The 3,220-nt window shown below is 33.1% G+C and overlaps 1 long non-coding RNA gene across 1 annotated transcript; it reads right to left on the bottom strand.

Annotated features, from left to right (window-relative positions):
- Positions 1 to 684: 684 nt before the first annotated feature.
- LOC118484356 lies at positions 685 to 3,220 on the bottom strand. Its single transcript, XR_004873446.1, has 3 exons — positions 3,064 to 3,220; positions 2,198 to 2,283; positions 685 to 887 (listed from the first exon to the last, which is right to left on the bottom strand). It is a non-coding gene; the product is annotated as an uncharacterized LOC118484356 (long non-coding RNA).

A 3,220-nucleotide genomic window follows, 5' to 3' on the forward strand; every position in this document is an offset into this window, starting at 1 on the left:
AGAGCACAACAACTTGGCATGGATATACTAAGGGACGCAAATTGCAGTTTACTCTAGTTAAACTCGCTAACTAATTAACGCAAATGTAGAATACTAAAACATAAATTTAATATCTACTCATCATCGAAGTATGAAAACTTCCATCAAAGTTACACATATAAGTACGTGTCAAAGCCCCTAACGAGATAAAATAATACTTTATTTTGAAACCAAATCAGTTTTCAATAACATTTGTATCAGATTATTCACAAAAACAAAATTAAACGACATTGAGTATTTAGATTTTTTTAAAGAGCTAAAGAGCACAAGTTATTAAAGAAAAATAAAATCAACCAATAACTAAAATATTACTGAAGAAATCATTCAAAATTTCTTTCTACATGACTACACTCACAGTACTCACGCTATTGTGGTGTGATGTCCACTCTATAGTTATGCTGCCACATCATTTCCCATGGGTGTCGTGATGACCGCACTGGATACCCTAACATACAACGTATATTGGAAAAAAAATCAACCAAATCAATGACGATAATTAGTTTTTTCAACCACCATGTACTAAATCGACCCAACTGTTACTACTAGCCATTCAATTGTTTATGTTCTATGCATCTCATTTCGCTTCTACCTAAGGCTGCTTGTAAGACCTGTCTCTATTAATCAATATTATAATATTAAACACGCATTTTATACAAAAATGCAAGCTTACAAAAACTTTTTCCAAGTTAATCTTCTTACATAATTTAAAGCATTCCAAAATATAATTTCAAGTGTTTACAATATCACTTTTTAAACTAGAACAAAATAAGATCGTTGCGGAAGCTTCGAGACATGTGTTCGGTTCTCCTTTCTTGCTTGATCCTCATCCGGAGTTCCATAAGACATTCCTAAAATCAAAACCAACATAAAAGTTAGTTTTGACAGTTTCACAACAAGTTATAAACATATTTCCATCCAATTCATTCATCCATTATTCAAAATTCTTGTTTCCTTCGAATTCAAATTTCCGGTTCTTAAACCGAAATATTTGACCCGTTATGGATATTTATGTCAAAACTATAATTTTATCAACTCTTATTTTCTCCAACCGTAATCCATATTATGGTTGGTACATGTACCCTTCACGAGAGTATCATTCCTTGTGCGTACCTGGCACGGGTCAACTTTGACTCGTTTTTAATACATTGCATTACCTTTCGCCAACCTTGGCAAAACATGCTCATACTTTCTGCTTGCCTATATTTGAAACACTTAACAATACATAACATTACCAATCATCATTTATATTATTATACAACTTCTGACCAAGTATTGAGTTAAAACTAAGTGTTTAAGACCCCGAAACATTTTCTGCAAGTACGGACCTGCTTGCTGTCAACAACTATTTTGTTGACAAAACGTCCGCGAAAACCATGTTAAACGACTTCCGAAAAGTGTATAAAAATTACCAATCATCATTTATATTGTTATACCACTTCTGACCAAATATTGAGTCAAAACTAAGTGTTTAAGACCCCGAAACAATTTCTGCAAGTACGGACCTGCTTGCTGTCAACAACTATTTTGTTGACAAAAAGTTCGCGAAAACCACGTTAAACAACATCCGAAAAGTGTATAAAAATTACCAATCATAATCTATATTGTTATACCACTTCTGACCAAATATTGAGTCAAAACTAAGTGTTTAAGGCCTCGAAACAATTTCTGCAAATACGGACCTGCTTGCTGTCAACAACTATTTTGTTGACAAAACGTCCGCGAAAACCACGTTAAACAACTTCCGAAAAGTGTATAAAAATTACCAATCATCATTCATATTGTTATACCACTTCTGACCAAATATTGAGTCAAAACTAAGTGTTTAAGGCTTCAAAACAATTTCTGCATATACGGACCTGCTTGCTGTCAACAACTATTTTGTTGACAAAAAGTTCGCGAAAACCACATTAAACAACTTCCGAAAAGTGTATAAAAATTACCAATCATCATTTATATTGTTATACCACTCCTGACCAAATATTGGGTCAAAACTAAGTGTTTAAGGCATCGAAACAATTTCTGCAAATACGGACCTGCTTGCTGTCAACAACTATTTTGTTGACAAAACGTCCGCGAAAACCATGTCCATTTTATTATTCACAATGCTATCAATTATACAAGTAAGTATTCTATTCTAGAAGGTGTAAGCTTTACTTACCTTGCATCCGGTTATTCTCTTCCCCGTGCTCAATCCGTTTGACTCGCTTCCTTCCCAAGCTTCCATCTAGCTTGTTAAGCATCAAACTATCATTATAATTCGTAAGACGGTTAGATTAGTCATTATCAATTATGACTATTCCACCTTACGTATTTCATATAAAAATTATCATTCAATCTTATAAATGGTCAGTTTGACTTTCAAAGGTCAACTGTCCCTTTTTAATGTATGAAATACACAATTGAGTTCAACGAACTCACTTAGGCATTTCTTCGACTATTCGATAAGCGATATTTTAGGCCACTAATTTAACCACATTTATCAACATAGTCTACATACATTATATAATCATCTAATTACATAAAACTTATACTTTCATTACGCGAAATCTACGGGTTCCATTTATGAGTGAAACCAGTTTCACCATGTTATTAGGCATTCATCCGGTTACCTAATCAAATCAAGTTCTACATTCAAACTAGTAGATATCATGATTTCAAACATCATATTCATGAATTAAATCACCAATTTCATTACAACATTCAAAACCCACTTCGAATCATGTATGATCAAGTACTCAAACTTGTAAATTGCTTATGTATCTCGCTTCAACTATCAATTATGATGATTTGAAGCACAAGTATATCATCACCTTCTCTATTTAGTCAAAAACCGACTTCCTAGTTTACTTGTTAATCTCTTACAAGTAACTTTACATCAAGTTCTTCATAATTTCATCATAACTAATGAAATTAAACATATATAAACATTCAATTTCAACTTTGGATCACAATCCAACAATCTATTTGCAAGTAACCTACTTGTCTCAATTTTCAACTTTAACTAATTTAGGTTTTATGACATACCTTATAATCCCCATGACTAGGTGATCATTTTTATGTGTTCATGCATTGATTTAGGGCTTGAATCGAGCTTTAATTTGATGATCTTGAGCAAGCTAGGGTTTGAGCTCCATGAGAGTTTCTCCTGGCCATCTCCACGAATGCACACACACCCTTATGT

The sequence above is a fragment of the Helianthus annuus genome, chromosome 11, assembly GCF_002127325.2.
Source record: "Helianthus annuus cultivar XRQ/B chromosome 11, HanXRQr2.0-SUNRISE, whole genome shotgun sequence".
NCBI classification, from domain to species: domain Eukaryota; kingdom Viridiplantae; phylum Streptophyta; class Magnoliopsida; order Asterales; family Asteraceae; genus Helianthus; species Helianthus annuus.